This window comes from Carassius auratus, chromosome 22, assembly GCF_003368295.1.
Source record: "Carassius auratus strain Wakin chromosome 22, ASM336829v1, whole genome shotgun sequence".
In the NCBI taxonomy this organism is placed as follows: Eukaryota; Metazoa; Chordata; class Actinopteri; order Cypriniformes; family Cyprinidae; genus Carassius; species Carassius auratus.
In genome coordinates, this window is record NC_039264.1 from 8195977 (window position 1) to 8214461 (window position 18485).

An 18485-nucleotide genomic window follows, 5' to 3' on the forward strand; every position below is an offset into this window, starting at 1 on the left:
ATTTGGCTTTTTTTTAAGTAGTGCATCAGTGAAAGTCTCTTTGTAGCCTTTGGAGGCAATGATGACTTTTAATGTTGAAAAGAGCTGAGAATATTTTTTTCAGGTTTTTTGGGGGGAATTAATTGAAAGAACATCATTGTTTGTTACATTTGTTACAGTTACATGTATGTTTTAAATTTATATTATTTACATCAAGCTTTTGAATGGTATAGTATTGCATATTGTTATTGATACTTCATAATGTTTCACTTGATTATACATTTAGTCAGGAATTATAGTTTGGAAAAAGTCTAACTAGTAAAATGTTTATACGTTATATGAACACTAGTACAAGTATATAAATAAATAATAAGAGACTTACTCATGTTTATTATCTCTGCTGAATAAAGTGCTTCATTCTTTTTTTCTGAGGAAATCCAAATCTCAAATACTCAACCACATCACATTTTGGGGTGACTTATATCTTATTCCTCTCATCGCGAAGCAAACAGTAAAATAAAAATAAAAACTTTATTTAACATTAGAATCTGAATAGAGCGTTCAGCGCGGGGGCGTGGTCGAATTAGAAGATAATGAAGGGAGATGTGAAAAACGGACAAGACATCGCGTTGTTTTCATATGGATTACTTTATCACAGAATATTTGTTTTCGGCGGCACTTGTTTAGTTTAAAACTAGACATGTCAATCTTTCTATAGCTATATTTCTCAGGTCTCTTCATTGAGTTTTCACGGAGTTACAGTTCATTTTAATGACGTGTTTGTAAATGAATATCAGCGCAGACAAAGGCTGCAGACAGCACACCTTGTTTGTTATCTTTATTTTATAAGCGCACAAAGTTTTGTTATTATTATGTCTGTATCCAAATAAAAGGAGACCCTTTACAGATTCGATTGATGTATTGCTCTTATCTGTACGATTAAAACTGAGAGTGTAATTTAAATTCTTTTCGGGGTTATCAGGAGAAAATGACTCATAACGCGTATACGTGTTAAACGACTCAAGAGGGTTGAACAGAACACTTCAAAACGAAAGGAAACAGACTGCTCTCTGCTTATGTAACGTTAATCCGTATGAAATGTGCATTTCTCTGGCGCATTCACTCCTGCGAAGATCGCGAGACAGCATCGTCAACTTTATCTTTGCAGTCGACACGACATTGATACAGAAATTACCTGTTTATTAATAATTATATTCATAAAATATTCATAATCATTACTTTTGCCGGTTCTTTGTGACAGCTTTTAGGTGCTTTATTGGCAGGGCCACCCTTACATGTTAGCCTACATGTTAGCCTACATGAACGCGTGAACTGAACTGAGCTCGTCACAGCTGAACTGCTTGTTATGATGTCATGTCAAGGTCATTTTTAATGTCCATAAATTCAATTAGGCTAAACATAGCCTAACTGTTACCTTTATCTTACGTTAATCAGAACCTGGCCTGTCTCAGACCTTCTAGATTTCAAGCCATTCCACCACTTTTCTAACTGCCAACTAAGATAGGATAGGAGGAGCAGGTGGGCGGTGGGTTAACATGCACCGCTCTGATTGGCTGAAAGCTTTTCACTCCACTTACACGCTGTGGATCAGCGGCAGAATCAGCGCCATAGATTGCATAGAAACTGAAATCGGCGAAATGTGAGACGCAACAAAATGCGTACCTAGAGAGCAGCGAATCGTACAAGCGTACTTATGGGTCAAAATGCGTGCAGAGTACAAAAAATGCGTACATGTTGGCAGGTCTGTTAAATTATTTTTATTAATTAATAATATGTTATCATGTTTATTCTTGTAAAAAATATGTGTTTATTCTTTAGGAAAACAAGGGAAAAAATAAGGGACAATCTGAATATTTGTTTTGCTTTACCTATTTATGTTAGCTACAATTATTCAAATAATAATAATAATAATAATAATAATAAAATAATGTCATTAAAAAATGCCATTGGCCTGAGTAATTTTGACCATAACAACTGAAGGTTTATGAAAAATTAGCCAATAAAGCATTTTTTAAAACAACAGAACTTAAAGTTGTGAACTAAAATATAATTTCAACCATACAGCATGTGAATAAATAAAATGCATAATTTTATACATTTTTATACAGTCTATGGTTACAAGGAAACTCTGCAGTGTTTGGGTGAACCCATTTTTCAAAAACAACGGGTATTTTCACCCTGAAGGAAGCTGATGTCGTTGGTTCTTTTAACATGACCTGGTGCGCTTACGTCATTCTGAAAAGCTGAGATGTTTTTAACTTGATGTTAACGCACCTGGAAAAAATGACCTTGTCGCACCGTGTGCGCGTTGCAAGCGCGTTTCTTCCATTATGAGTGTGCATACTACGCATTAAATAACGAACTCCAGCACAAAAAAAAGATGCGATATGTGAACGGCCCCTTCATCGGTCAAAATGTTTACTTTCGTTTAATGTATAAACGGTCAATAAGAGCAACCCTAACTGGCATATAAACATAATATACAAAATTAATTAATTTTAAGTCACACAAAGTCAACATGTTGGTATTGGTAACATGTAGGATAAAATAAAAGATTATTGCTCTCTGAAAAGGTGTACCTGTGTTATTATGCCATTATTATTATATTAGCTGAAACTAATCTTAGAATGACAATATTATCGTTTATCGTGATCATTTCTTGGACAATTTAACGTCCATCTATCAGTCAATAGAACTCATTATAATTAGTGATGCGGTTTAGACTGAAAGCATGACAACACAAATCCCTGACAGTAAACTGCTGTGTTCTATTTATGATGTGCTGACACACATTTAAAATGATTTTCAATGGTCGTGTCCAGTGTTGAAGTCTTTAGTTGATACGACACCACACAACTACTGTTGCGTCCAGTGAAGACATGGTGTACGGAGAGATGTCTGAGGACAATGGTGAATGATTTGCAGATTGTCAATACCACTCTGACAAACATATCTTGTAAAATGTGTGGGAAGTACTGCCATTCCATAGTATAAATGGAGTTTATCACGAATCTTGAAAGAGATATTGAAACTAAAAAGCGATCATGCATTCAAAGGGTGGGGTGTCAGGATGTCGGTGCAACACCGTGTTGTCTATCAGCCATCCCCGTCAGACGGGGATGCCAAATTAGCCAACCCTAATTTGGACATTGAGGTTGATGAACTGATGCAGGTTACGGTTTACATTTGAAATTACCCATTTAGCAAATGCTTTTATCCAAACCAACTTAAAAACAGAACATTGGATACAATATATCATAAGATCCAACAGTAATTATAGTACTGTTAGTTTGTTTTTGTACTGGAGCAGTCATTAGGTGGCTGATCAGCAACATCAGCATTTTGGCTTAAACACCATAATGTGAAATACTGTCTGCATGACTTATCTTTATATAGCAAGACGGGTTTACAAAATGTAAACGAGGGATTGCCAAAGTACATCAGGGGAGGCACAGGGTAGGGCTGAATGATATGATATATCCTGGTCACAATATAAATTGTCTAACAATCAGATGCAATCTGAACCAAATCATATCATAACACGATCTGGTAATGCATGCGTATATGAGAGATCAGTGTTCCTGCATAAAGAATTTCAAAGTGGCTGCCTTTGTCAAATTTTGTACCACCTCTCACTGTCAACAAAACTGAAACTATGTGGCAACGTGCAACATGACATTTTTATATTCTTATATTTTTAACATCCACTTAATTTTATTTGTTAACATAGCTTCACTGAACACCATCCAAATATCAATAAGTTTTTATATTTACATTTATTAATTATTTATTCCTATGGAGCTTTTATCCAAAACTACTTACAAATGTCAGACATTGATACAACAATACAAAGTAGAATAGGGAGGAATTAAGTAAGTAGTGGAAGCCGAGGTTTTTATTTATTTTTGTTTTTGCAGGATTCAATTAAATGTTCATGGAAGAGGTGAGTTTTCTAGAATATTGTCAGGGATTTGGCGTTCCAGATTTGGGATCGGAAGATCATTCTACCAGCTTGTAATAGTAAATAAACATTTTCTGGAAATTGTTTTTCTTGCATGTCTGTACTTGTACCACAATGTGACACTTAGTCACCGACCGCAGGTTTCTGGAGGGGATGTAGACTTAAAGAGCAAGGGGAAGTAGGAAAGTGTAGAGCCATGGCTGTTTTCTATGCAAGCATCAGTGTCTTGAACCTGATGTGAGCTGCAACCAAAAGTCAATGACTAGATTTGGAAATGTGTGCCGTGGGATCTTGGGCTTGTTGAAAACCAGTCATACTATTGCATTCTGTATCATTTGTAGAGGTTTGATTGCGCATGATGGAAGTGCAGCCAGAAGAGCATTGCTGTAGTCTAGTGCTGGCACTAATGACTTTTTATTTTTATTAATCTATCGACTAATTTATTGATTAATCAATCTAAACGATTAATTTCACACAAAAGAATTGGATTTGCAGATTTTAGAGAGCACAGATTACTCTCTAAAAAAAACCTCGGGTGGTAAAACACGGTTTTTCGAAGGCTTGATTGTGTTTGTGGGGTGCACTGTAACATATGTTAATGGTCTTTTTTTTTTAAAATGTATTATTTTTAATATATTTTAAATTAAATTAAATTTATGCATTTAGCAGACGCTTTTATCCAAAGCGACTTACAGTGCATTCAGGCTATCAATTTTTACATATCATGTGTTCCAGGGGAATCGTTAATTATACCTTTGTTTTATAATTAACCTTTGTGTAATATTTATAAATATTTTTTGTAAGCTTATATTTATTTTATTATAGCTTTTTTATATTATTGTTAATAAAACATTTTACAACTTACTGTATGTTGGTTCTATTTTCACTGGCTTTGCTGTGCATTCCCCTTTTTTGGACTTTGGAAAAACGAACTTATACACAGCCTGTCCTTCAGTTGTTGTTGCCTGCTCACGGTTAGCATTTTCATTATAGTGCATTGCTGCAAGATACAGCCTGTAATCAGTGCACAATCCATAAAATATGAAAAGATTAGTAGACTGTGTTGTGACAAATAAACAAACAATTCAGAATAAGAGACAAATGTTCAATCAATGATTATAATGGTTCCTTTCTTGCAAGAAAGGCTCACAGTCGCACAGTCAGTCAAGAGAATGTGAGAGTGCTCGCCAAAATGGGAGGCTCTCGATCTCTTTATATATCTACTACTCATAACATAGATAACATAGGGCCACAGGCAAGGCTCCTAACCTATTTTACCTGTTTCTTCCTTATTAGGAAAGAACATTATTTATTATAGGGAAAGATTATTAATATTAATAAAATAATGAATAAAAAAAAACATTTCCATAACAATTGTTAGAAACAATGTTTATAAATATTACTGAACATGTCAAAGATTATTACCTGCACAACATTCCTATGAAAGGGAAAATCACGTTCTTTGGGGCAAAATGCAAAATCAGACTGTGGAAAGCCTCCAGTGATGACGTCTGAAAGTTGTGGCTGAGCTTTTCTATATCCTTGAGAACTCTCTTGTTGTATAATAGCTTTTCCACTTTATGGAGTGCTATTGATCCTGTAGTCAAACAGATAAAATATGAAGAAAATCTCAAAATTTTACTATTTTACTGTCATTCTATTGTCATTTGTCTCTCTATACAGTCATACCTGGTTGGAACCATTTTTTTGGATCCCTGGAAACTTTGTCTGGGTGTTCACACTTGGGGAAGAGGTGGTTCTCATGAACATGTACATTTTGTATGTGGTTCTGCAGTGAATTCCACTTCGCCACTGATGTAACCCAAATTCTGACTTCTGTCATGTGTGCATTTGCTACGTGCTTAAAAGTACAGGACAGTCTGTTCCGAAGGCCTCAGCTGAACTTTAGACTTTAGAAGACTTCTGTATTAATATAGAAATAGAAAAACAAAAAGATGTAGATTTCCATCTAGTCTCACAGAACGTTTATGTTTTGCGCTTATGACGCTGTTTGTCTGAGTTTTGGCTTCACACGTCTGTATTTTGAGTTATTTTTGATCCTTGTGGGTTTTTGATAAGGGAGACAATACAGCCTGAGGTCTATACAATACAATATCTCCTGAGGTCTTTGCAACCCTGCATTTAGCTGAGCAACACCCAAAGGCAACAACTATCTGTTGATCTTCTAAAATGTGGAAGTTAAACTGGACTGCAAGGCTCATCTGGTATCTTTATATGGACCAGAGGCATATGACCAATGTCTTTCTATCTATTTGAGACATGACTTCATTTCTGGATCACGAGACTCTTTGCTTGAAGAGACTACATAAGGAGGTGCAAACCCCTCCTCTCTCTCGCTCAGACTGAGTTCAGCCTAGACCCTTCTAGCTGGACTTAGTCTTTTCTCATCTTCTTTATCTTTGATTCCGGGCTCACTTGAATACTTTGAACTTCTCTCAGGTTTTATTCATCTCAGATATGATTATTATGATATTATTTGTTATTATATGAATATTAGTATAACTTTTGACTTTGGATATACAGGTATTGTTGTATACTTTGTATTATTATTTTTAACATCTTGATTACTTTTGAATATTATAATGCATTTTGTATTACTTTTAATTGGGCAACATCCATCATACATGGATTGCTTTTAAAACTATATTAATTTTGGGATTTGTATTTTCTATATTTGAAGCTGATTTTAATACTTACTAATCTGTTTGCAAGTTATGAGTTGTATTCTCATTTCCTATATTCTTTGAATAAATTTGCATACTAAAATACCACCCCACCGTCTGACCAAGATTGAAGTCTCTAATTTTTTGCATCAGTTTTGGAGGCACCCGCTGGAGATCGTTGAAGTTTTCATTTTATTAAGTTTTGATGCAACGCAAGACAAAATAAAGAGAGGTGAGTAGCTCATCCTTTTCTCTTTATGGGCTTCTGTGGTGTTGCCTGCCGGGTCTAGGAGATATATCTGTGGACCCACCTCGTTCACTAATCTTGACTGCAGCAAGAGAACGAGCCTGGGTCATAGCCGGTGGTTTAACCGTAGACGGTGGTTTAACCGTATTTGAAAAATCAGCGCGCGCTGGGGGACGAGACGGCGATCCGCGGCATTAAATGTGTTGTTCACTATTGAGGGTTACTGGTAGTGTGGATAAATATCTGTGCTTTACATCCTGCGGGGTTACCGGGGGTGTATTGCGAGCACTTTTGGGTTAAACCGAAAATGCAACAGTATTTTGAGACACGCGCTGTGAGGGTTTACTTACAGCGTGCTGGTCGGGTCTGAATGCCGTCTCTTGTTTTTGGATATAGTCTCTGGGATTAGACTTGGCAGTTTACGACACAAACAGAACCCCACCTTGCGACTAAATTTAGATCAATAAATTGTCAGACGGTGCATTAAGTAAAAATAAGTAGAAATTAAGTAAAAATGGGTGGAAATTAAGTAGAATGAGTAAAGGAATTAAGTAAAGTAAGTAAAGATAAATAAAAATAAGTAAAGATAAGTAAAAATAAGTTAAGATAGATAAATAATTAATTTTAATTAAGTGTATCTGAATTGAATAAACCTTTTCCTTGTTGGATTTGTCAGCACATGAGATAATGGCACCTGTTCAAATAAAAGAAACTCCAAATGAATATGTGATGTAGAAGAAATAAGACAGAAAATGGTTAAAGATGGATTTAGAGAGATTTCGGTTCCACGCAGACAGAGTGAATGGGTGTTGACCCCTTAACGGTCACTCACGTTTTTGAAGATAGACTTGAATTTGCATAATACAAACCTAAAATTTTACAATTCATGACCAAAAATATTTTGTAACATGATTTTGATGTGCCATTTACATGGTAATGTAATTGTCTGATTTTAAAATGGGATTTAAAGGATGAATTTTGAGATTTTATGTTTTCAAGTGATATATCACTTCTGATGATTTATGAAATGTGATAGAGAAAAAGGCAACGAGGAAGTCTTCTTTTGTAATGTAGATTTCTGAGTGTGTACTCTTGTCATAAATGAATTTTATTACTTTTCCTACATAGTCTTTTAACAAGAATATTGGTAAAATATATGTTTGAGAGTCTTGGACTTTTCCAATGGTATATAGTTTGTCAGGATTGGATTTGATTTGATTGTGGTGTGGTGTAGTCGGCGCAGGCGTCCCGTATTCGGGACGGGGTGACAGTTAACAGGTTGAAGGAAATTACTGATCACAAAGAACAGAAGATATAGGCACGTGTTTTATGTTGTTTATAGATAAGGAAAGTCAAAGGGCTTTTGACAGACAGAAATGGTAGAATTGTACAGGTTTATAATTTAGCGCAAGCAGCTAGAGAGGCTATAAGATATGTGGGATTTATTAAAAATCTTGTAACAAAGGAGCCGAGAGCCGATATAGGCAAAGCTCCTAAGATTGATGACATTTATAACTGGCAGAAATGTAACAGATTTCTGAGAATTGTGAATACAGTTTGTTATTTCTCCTGGCAATTTGGAAGAGCTGAGGCTGAGTGGGGCAAATATGTGAAATTATATTCAAGGTTACCATGCTATAAGCAGGTGGCCAAGTGGGGGTCTATCGAACTATTGGTGTGCGTGATTTACCTAGCATTGTAAACACGCTGCCAATTATGAAATCTAACTGTACTAATTACAACCGCAAATGATTTTGCTACTTAATTTAACGAACTGCGTATTGAAGTACAGCATGTGATTGGATCAGGAATCCAAATTTTTACTAATGTAACATTGATCAGACAGGGCCCTAACAAGCCCTTTGTTAAATATACTGAGCATTTCACATGAGCTTTGAAGGAGTTTGCTGCTACAAAAGAAGCTGTTGATTTGAAATCTCATATACTGTTACACACGGCACACGTGGGGAACCAGAGCTCAAGATATTGTTGACCAAACGAAAAGAGCAGATGATGCGATTGGATCGCCCTCTGTCTCTGTAATTACCTGTTATAATTGTCAGGAAACAGGCCACTACGTAAATAGGTGCCCTGAGCGAGATGGAGAGCGAGGGTTTTAAAAATGTTTAAAAAGGTTCCTCTTTTCAGCAACAGCTACGGCTACCAAAGTAGCCCCCCCCCCTTCGGCTTCGCTCTGAAAATAGAGGTGATGCAGAAAAAAGGAAATCGACATGCAGGCACAGCTTAAGCTGCTGATGCCACAGGCTGACCAAAGCACTTGAGATCATAGCTACATATTTATTTAGCTACTCTAATTTACATTTTACAAATAAACACATGACTCTTCGAGGATTATCTGATGGCAGTCACACAGTCTCAATTAATTCCCTTAATAATTTATCCACTTAAGCAAACCCTTTCGGGTGCAGTTCTGGGTTGGAGAAAGTCAAGTTGGCACTGTAGTGGGAATGGATATATTGGAGAAATTAGAAGCAGATATTTTATTAACTAAATCAAATAGTTAGTCAATTTTTGCCAGTTCCCATTCCAGTCGTCAGAAAAATTGAACTCCTAAATTTAACATTGGAGCTATTACAGCAAATGAGAAAGAGTCTACTGGCTCTCCAATGATACAATATTTTTCTGAGAAATTTTCAGATTTGTGGTCAACTTCTAAACTTGATGTTGGTCTTTGCAGATTTAAACCTCTGAATGTTTCAGGTCCTGCACCTCCTCCAGTATTACAGTATCCTCTTCGGAGAGAAAGAGAGAGCGGCACAGGCAAATTGTGACCCAGCTCGAGAAAGGGATTGTGGTAAGATGTGCCTCTCAATGTGATTCACATGTGGCCTGTAAGAAAGCCAGACGATAACTATAGGCTTACTATAGACTATACCGCATTGAATGCTGTGACCACCAAAGCAACCCCATTGTTGCCAATCATTCAACCATTTTAAAAGAATAGTGCGTGCCGTCTGTTATAATTCAATATTGTGATGACATTTTTCTTACATCTCCAAATAAGGTGCAGCATCTGAGTGTACTCACTCTCCTGCTGAGAGCACTTCAAGAGGCTGGCTTCCTCCTGAACAAACGGGAAGTACAGCTGTTTCAACCATTATTACATTTTTAGGTCAGAGTGTTGGTCGTGAGGGAGAAAGACCTCTTCCAGATCGGGTCATAACAATTACAAAATTAAAGAAGCCAACCACAGTTACTGGTTTTAAGATCATTAATGGGGCTATTTAATTTTAATCGGGTTTATATTCCTGATTTTTCTGATTTGGCAGAACCTCTAACCGAGGCTCTTAAGGGAGGCCTTCCGGGTGCTTCCCCTCTAGAGTGGACAGCAGACATGGCTGAGTCTTTCACTCTTCTCAAATCCGCACTAGCCTCTTCTCCTGCGTTACATGAACAAAACCGCTCCACATTTGGACACATGTAGGCCCGAATGCTTACAACTGCGTGCTGGGACAGCATAAAAGTGACAAAAGTTTTGGAACTGTTGGATATTATTCGATTGTGATTCCTTCTTCTATGAAAGGACAGATGCCATGCTTGATGGCGTTGGACTGTGCAGAGTGAGCACTGAAGTTCACTGAGCACATCGTCGGCTACAACCAGACTATTTTACATACCCCACATCGCTTTTTACATTTGCTACCTGAAACAAAGGTGAAGTCGATCTCAAATCAGCGACGGGCTAAGTGGGAAACTGCTCTAATGAGTCCTCAGCTTACTGTTGTTACAGATAACCGGACGAACCCTGCCTCCCTGATGGAGAACGAAGGGAGGGCACATGACTGTGCTGTGGTGGTTACTTGTGACAGAGGACATTTCGTCAGAAATTAGACATTTGCAAATGTCATGGACATGTTCGTGGATGGCAGCAGCTTTTATGAGGGGGAAACACGCTACACAGGTTGGGCGGTAGTAGAGGGGAGGATGGGCGAAGTCTTGGCTGAAGGGTCGCTACGGGGAGGAAGTGCTCAGACCGCTGAACTGCATGCTTTGAAAGCTGCTTTAAATTTTACACTTAAATTAACTGCAAGCGAAAATAGCTCCATTTATGTGAATATTTTTACTGACAGTGCCTACAGTTATCATGTAGTGCGGAGTTATGGCCCTGTCTGGAAACGTCGCGGTTATATGACCACCGCCGGTACGACAATAAGTCATCAAACCATTATTAAAGAAATTCTTGAAACTTGCAAGAAAATTTCACCTAACAGTGTTGCGGTTTGCAAGGTTACAGGTCACAGTACTTTCAATGGTTGGTGGGCAAAAGGAAACTCGCTAGCTGATAAGGCTGCGAGAGAGGCGGCCAGGGGTGCATCACTTGGAGAGGTAACTGCAATTTTCCCTGTTCATCCAAATTGTGCAGGATCAGAAACTCTCTAAATTGTACACAAATGAAGATAATGAAATATGTCAAAAAGGTTAGGAGCTATTTTAACTGAAGAAGGAATTAATGCTCTAAATGAAAAGGGTGTTCCGCCTAGCAGATATTAATTGATCTATACCACAGGATTGCACACCAAGGGGTTCATAAAACTAATACTATGTTACAACAAACATGGTTTTGACCAGAGATGTTACGAACTGTGAGGGACAGACTGTCCAGATATATCCATCATTTACAAACAAAGCCACGATTATGAAGAGGTATGATATCAATAAGCCACAGTCCTCGCCCGCGAGGACCTTTTACACATTGACGGGTAGATTTTATTTTTGTACCCTCTGATCATGGGTACACATCATGCGCATTTAAGGATGCCCGTTCAGGGCCCTCAGCGTCCAAAATGCTGGAGACTTAAAGACTGCTGCATTTAATTTAACGGCTAAAATCCTGTACAAGTGGGGGACAAAGTAATGGTTCAGAAATAGGGAATTTAGGTCCAATGTTTTCCAGGTATGAAGGTCCTTACTCAGTGTTGCTGACTACTCCAACTTTTCTCTCTACTCATTGAAATCGAGCCAGGCTTGACTCGATGGAAGCATCTTGCACAAGTGAAGCCCCTGTTGCAGCTTGCTTATACTAACAATATCTCTCAATGCACAATAGATTTTCTTTTATAGACTAAGGGTACCCTTTCTAAAATTAAGGTTGTAATTAATGTTTGTTTTCAACCTCTGTGAGGTGATGGAGGGTCTGACTTATGTCAGGAGTGTAAGAATTGATTGATTCATTTATCGATTATTTATTCAGTGATTGTTCACTTGCTTCCAGAGAATCAAAATTAACCAAAATTCACCATATCTGTTCCTTAGGTTGTTGATGATACCGTTTTCACTTTGAATTTGTCCAACAGGTGTAAGCTCTATCAGACGAATTGCTGCTAAGGACGAACAATGATTAATGATTAATTGTTTACTTCTCTCCAGGTTTCCAATGCTGAGTTCCCCTGGATCTAATGTATTTATTTGTTTATAAAATGATGAAATGAAACTGAAAACCATAATGTTTACATGTAACAATTGTGATTAATGTTGTTTTATCTGTCTTGTTGTGTCCTTGTTCGTGTGTGTGTGTAAATGTTATATGTAATGTTTGTCGCTTCGCTTTGGCATTATGTGTGTGTGTGTGTGTGTGTGTTTGTGTTTGTGTTTGTGTTTGTGTTCTTTTTGTTTCCACATATTTCTGTCCCTACTACTCTAAAACTAAACAGGTATGAGTGCATGCTGATACGGACCTATCCTGCGTACATTTACCACACGACTGGTTCTAAGGGTGACCCTTTGGTGTGACTTCTGCAACAGTGCAGCTCATCGACGATTCGGGAGTGGTTGCTGTGCTCGTAGCTGGACATCAGTGTTTGATCCCAAGAACTGGACGCATCGTCATCACATCGCACGCTAACTCTACATCATCTGAGAGACTTGTGCTTTCATCTACCAGCTGATATATAGATTTACAAATCCCTACATCAAGATGCCTGACAAGATTATTGATCAAAAAGATTCTTTTACTCCTATTGCTATCAGCAATGATGAAGAAATTTATGAATTAGAGGTGAAGGGTAAGGAAAGATACGAGATGTTGAAAAAGATCAACGAAAGTTTGGAAATTTGCGACATGATACCCCAATCTGATAAGGACAAATATCTTAAGAAGCTACCCATTAAGAAGAGAAAGTATGATGATAAGTTTAGAGATGGAAAGAAGGGTATGCTGTAGTAAGTCCTCGACCCAGCAAAAGTCCAGGTGAGGTCAGGGGTCGGATGCTTTTAGTGCTCCTCGTCTGATCAGCTTGGTGAAGAATTCCTGTCAACTTAACGCGGCTGGGGTTAAAGAGGTATCTACAGTCTACCTGAAAAGATTCATTCACTTTTATATTTCCTTTATGCTTACACGATTAAGTGCTTATCTGAAATGTTTTACTTACTTATTTTTCTGCATATGTATTTGTTACCTTTGACTATTATATATCTTATTTTCAAGGGAAAGGATTTTGGGTGCGAGTCTTTTTGTCAAGACTCGAGTGGGGGACTGATGTAACCCAAATTCTGACTTCTGTCATGTGTGCATTTGCTACGTGCTTAAAAGTACAGGACAGTCTGTTCCGAAGGCCTCAGCTGAACTTTAGACTTTAGAAGACTTCTGTATTAATATAGAAATAGAAAAACAAAAAGATGTAGATTTCCATCTAGTCTCACAGAACGTTTATGTTTTGCGCTTATGACGCTGTTTGTCTGAGTTTTGGCTTCACACGTCTGTATTTTGAGTTATTTTTGATCCTTGTGGGTTTTTGATAAGGGAGACAATACAGCCTGAGGTCTATACAATACAATATCTCCTGAGGTCTTTGCAACCCTGCATTTAGCTGAGCAACACCCAAAGGCAACAACTATCTGTTGATCTTCTAAAATGTGGAAGTTAAACTGGACTGCAAGGCTCATCTGGTATCTTTATATGGACCAGAGGCATATGACCAATGTCTTTCTATCTATTTGAGACATGACTTCATTTCTGGATCACGAGACTCTTTGCTTGAAGAGACTACATAAGGAGGTGCAAACCCCTCCTCTCTCTCGCTCAGACTGAGTTCAGCCTAGACCCTTCTAGCTGGACTTAGTCTTTTCTCATCTTCTTTATCTTTGATTCCGGGCTCACTTGAATACTTTGAACTTCTCTCAGGTTTTATTCATCTCAGATATGATTATTATGATATTATTTGTTATTATATGAATATTAGTATAACTTTTGACTTTGGATATACAGGTATTGTTGTATACTTTGTATTATTATTTTTAACATCTTGATTACTTTTGAATATTATAATGCATTTTGTATTACTTTTAATTGGGCAACATCCATCATACATGGATTGCTTTTAAAACTATATTAATTTTGGGATTTGTATTTTCTATATTTGAAGCTGATTTTAATACTTACTAATCTGTTTGCAAGTTATGAGTTGTATTCTCATTTCCTATATTCTTTGAATAAATTTGCATACTAAAATACCACCCCACCGTCTGACCAAGATTGAAGTCTCTAATTTTTTGCATCAGCCACCTTTTCTGGCCCAGACTCAGAGGAAATCGCACTCCAGTAAACATGGTTTTTGATGCTGTGCAACCATTTTTTCAGCACCTCGCAGTCCTTCATTTTTGAAAGTTTGTCAAGTTTCTTAGATAAACCTGTACAAAGTAAAAGCTTGGTTGTACAATCCTTATTTCAAGAAAATCAAATTACCCCAAAAATAAAAAAGTACATGTTAGGTTTAACAATTAACTGAATAAGTATCAATGAATAATACAAAGATAAATAATTACCTTTCTCAAAGTGCCACACGTCATAGAACTGAGTGATATTGCGGTCCCTCAGGTACTTCTGAATCTGCGGATGGCGATCGGTGACGATGTAGTCAACAGCTAAACCATTAGACTCCAGCTTATCAAGACAACGCTTCAATCCCGCCTTTTCCATATGATAACTGCCACCAACCTCATTGCTCTGTTGTTGGGTACACAACATTTCAAATGTACAAAAAGAGTGGGTATAAACAATAACAGATAAAAGAAAATGTAACATTTATTTTTAAATGCTTAATTACTAACCTGAACTAGTTGAAGATCCAGATTTTGTTGGTTTCCATGTGCATAATGGTGTAGCTGCCAAATTTAGCTGAGTGTCCTATTGTAAACATCATAATCAGATATAGAACATCACTGAGAACATCAGTATCATAATATTTTAGGAAAACTCAAAGACTATAAAATAAACGGCGTGATTTTTTAAACGTACCTGGCGTGTCAGCACGCATATCTCCAGCCACAGCAACATTTCCTCCCTCTTGCAGCTGTCTTATAAGATTTAGTTGATCTTGGTTCCACTGGTGTATTATGGTAGGCTCAATGAAATTCCTGGCATGAATCCTAAAAGTTACCAAATGCATCATCTGGAGCTTCATGGCTTTGAAAATCTATTAACATAGAAATCATACAGTACATACATACTGAAACAACAAAAGTATTTTTTGGTGAAATTTATTGTAAATTGTAATACCTTCTCTAGTTGTTTAAAAGATCGACCGGTAAAATACGTTGCAGCAGACAATAGCAGGTTTCCAAGTGGGGTACTCCCAACAATGGGCTGGCTCTGCCACTGTCTGTAGTAGTTACACTTTTCACAAAGCTGGGTCAATGCAACAAAAGTCCCCCTTCGTCTGCTCTGGACAACACACTTTGTCTTACAAATTGGACAGGACACTCTTGAAGACAGCTTTCAAAAACAATGTATTTGTTATCGCTGTGGTCGGGCTGTGGATCTATCCTAAGGCAATATAAAAAGAATAAATATTAGGAAGTTGCTTACATGTTTTATATATATTTTTAAACACAAATGTATTGGTAAAAAAAAGGGTGTAAATATGTATCTATATCTTACGCCAATTCTGATTCTTCAGTGACAACAGAATCTGGGTTATATGTGGAATCAGTGGGTTCGACATTTAATTCTGATTCTTCTTCCTCATCTAACACCAGACGAGGTCTCTTACTGGGCCTGAAGACTGAGCCCCTTACTGGTGTTGAAGACAGCTGCACATCAGGAAACATGTCAGTTGTTTGGGTGCCCACATCATGACCATAATATGTTGACTGAATGCCTACAAGTACAAAAAAAAAAAGTAAAAAATACAATTACTCATAAACGTCGGTCATGCTGTTACAATTTATTTTTACAGTGAGAAACATAAGGCACTTTCTAATACACATAAGTTTCAGCAGCCGGTATAACAATTATAATAAAAAAAGACAATATGTACTAGAACTGCATATGATAAAGTAACACATACACATTTAATGTCTGTATTTCATACCTTTGCTCCTTAAGTGGAAACTGCTCAATGTACCCATTGAAAGTTGTGTGCCCACTGATCGCATCTTCGGCTTTATCTCTGTGGCTACAGTTTCGGTCTCTATAGGGTCTGACTGACATCCAACTTCATGAAGTGTAGATGTAGTGGGGAGCTCTTGGGAACTCGCACCCTGCTGAGATGTTGTCTGTAAGAAATAATAACAATATGTAATCAATGATCAAATTACAGCTTGAAACATACATTTGACAGGTAAAATAGTAGGAAAAAATTTAATTACTGGATAATAATCATTGGACCACAAAAAATAAGCTTCATAAGCAAGATTTTCATATAATTGTTCTGATAAATTATATTAGTCCTCAAAGGGATTTTTTTGATTAAAGAGTGAAGATCTATAGTAATCCGTACTGAATGGAATCGTTACTTTTGTATTTTTAGAACGCTTCTAGCCAAATATCTGTCGCTATAACTATTAACCCAAAATGAACACTAAACATTGGCTTTACTATAGTAGCCAAATCAAACACAGAACCATGTTTAGCATGCCTGCAGATTAACAAACATGTAGATAAACAATACATAAACACTCTAATCAAAGAATAATATACACTAATTCCAAGTTCGTTGTTGAGATTAAGAAAAAAAGGTTGTAACGTTAGGGTGTTTGTTGCATAACGTTAAGTATGAATAAGCATTTAACAAACTGGTTTGCAGAGCCAAACAGCGTTGTTATTTGTTCACTTCCTTGATACAACGTACAATTAGCAATACAGCCAATAAATATGATGAAAATAACAGCGTTTCGTCGGCATCGCGGCAAAGACACTCCAGCATACAACAACTCTTCTCAATCTCCACAGCAATATAATATGGCCTCGCCCCCCACCTAATTTATTATTCTCGGAGGAGGGGTTTATGTAAATATTGGGCTTAGCGACGTCAGCAACCCTGGAGGAATGTTGTGTAGTCCCTACCGGCCGTTTGCTGTAGTCCTTAGAAATGGATTTCTTTAAAAGCAAATATCTCCCTTTGCTTAAAACTTTGAACGTTGTAACTTTGCAGATGTTGTTTATGCTCAAACAGGAAGATTACACACTAGCTAAAGTTAGAAAAGTGAAATTGTGTTTTATCACCCCTTTACTAAAAGTCTATTGACTGTTGTCATTGCTTTTATATTACACAAGACAAAGGTGAATCTTCAGAAGACAAATAATGACTTAATGCGTTACATTATTTTTTTATTATTGATTTTTCTATATTTATAAACTAAAAAGTTGTATTTTTTGGGGGGTGACCGTTAGGATTCAAGACTGCGATTTTCACTGTGCAGTTAAATGTTTGCATTAACTATATTTTGATTGCATTTGATCCTTGGTCTCTGTGCACAACTATTCATGAGACTATGGGCTAGGTGCACAAGATACATATAGAAGGTAATATTTGGACTTCTCCGGTTCTCTGCACTGACTTTAAGGACAACCGGAAATATCTATGCACACACTCGCAAGACCGTAAATCCAAGATGCCGGAGATATGCAACTAGCCCATTAGCGCAGAAGTTTGCTTCAGTTCATTAAGGTAAAGCACACAAGTTGTGAAAAGATTAGATTTCAAAGATTAATAAAAACGCAACATAACCCCCCCCCCCCCCCCCCCCAAAAATACATATAAATCCCCTTAATAAAAGCCTATGTGTTCATATTCTGCTGTTCTGTGGCCATGGATTTGTGGGTCTTTTCTTTTTCCCCTAAAGATGACTTACAGTAGGGATGTGACGATAAACACATTACCCTATAACCGCGGTAGTTAGATACTGACGCGGGTGATCAATTTTTTTGCTAGTGAGTTATATAAATGCTTATATCAAAAGCATGCTCACAGAAAACAACAGAGATCAAAACAGGACCCTGTATGTTATGTTACTTAATTAGATTTAATCGTTTAACCACCACAGTGTCTTGCCTCCATTGGCAACAATGTAAAATTAAAAAATGTTGGACCTTATTGGGGGTACTTTTTTAGAAAAGGTGCATGTCAGAAACGTATGTAAATACAATGTTTAACTGGCAAGGCTTTAAAGCTCATGCATAGCTCATGTTTTGCCCTATGAAACTGAGTTTTGAGAGGCAAATAAAATCTGATCATGCTTATTTGTTAATATGCCATGAAATTTGGAAAAATTAGTCTATACATTTTTTTAGTTAACTGGTTTTGTTCAAACTTGGCATTGACCACTTTTTCTGTATATGCCGGATTAAACTATG

At 37.0% G+C, this 18485-nt stretch overlaps 2 long non-coding RNA genes across 3 annotated transcripts; one reads left to right on the plus strand and one right to left on the minus strand.

Annotated features, from left to right (window-relative positions):
• Positions 1-5779: 5779 nt before the first annotated feature.
• On the plus strand, positions 5780-7386 carry LOC113039576 (uncharacterized). Its single transcript, XR_003275050.1, has 2 exons — positions 5780-6421; positions 6799-7386. It is a non-coding gene; the product is annotated as an uncharacterized LOC113039576 (long non-coding RNA).
• A 7022-nt stretch (positions 7387-14408) lies between these two features.
• Positions 14409-16413, minus strand: LOC113039575 (uncharacterized). Of its 2 annotated transcripts, none has more exons than XR_003275049.1 (6): positions 15789-16413; positions 15408-15674; positions 15147-15277; positions 14960-15035; positions 14675-14855; positions 14409-14539 (listed from the first exon to the last, which is right to left on the minus strand). It is a non-coding gene; the product is annotated as an uncharacterized LOC113039575 (long non-coding RNA). The 2 variants fall into 2 exon arrangements; XR_003275048.1 differs by having other exon boundaries at positions 15147-15324.
• Between the last annotated feature and the right edge of the window lie 2072 nt (positions 16414-18485).